The sequence below is a fragment of the Octopus bimaculoides genome, chromosome 4 (assembly GCF_001194135.2).
Source record: "Octopus bimaculoides isolate UCB-OBI-ISO-001 chromosome 4, ASM119413v2, whole genome shotgun sequence".
In the NCBI taxonomy this organism is placed as follows: Eukaryota; Metazoa; Mollusca; class Cephalopoda; order Octopoda; family Octopodidae; genus Octopus; species Octopus bimaculoides.
In genome coordinates this window covers 122,485,158-122,485,481 of record NC_068984.1, presented here as the reverse complement: position 1 = coordinate 122,485,481, position 324 = coordinate 122,485,158, and positions in this window count along the sequence as shown.

Here is a 324-nt window from a genome sequence, read left to right as displayed (position 1 = left end):
GAGAGAGAGAGAGAGAGAGAGAGAGAGAGAGAGAGAGAAGGATCGGGCTAACAAAAAGATAGGAACGATTGAAAGAAAGAAAGAATGAAAGAAAGAAAGAAAGAAAGAAAGACAGAAAGAAAGAAAGAACGAATGAATGAAAGAGGAAGGAAGAATAATGAATGAAAGGAAAATTCGAAAGAGAAACAAAGAGAAATACTAAGAAAAGAAAGAAAGAAAGAAAGAAAGAAAGAAAGAAAGAAAGAAAGAAAGAAAGAAAGAAAGATTAAAGAAATAGAGAAAGGAAGAAAGAAAGAAAGAAAGAAAGAAAGAAAGAAAGAAAGA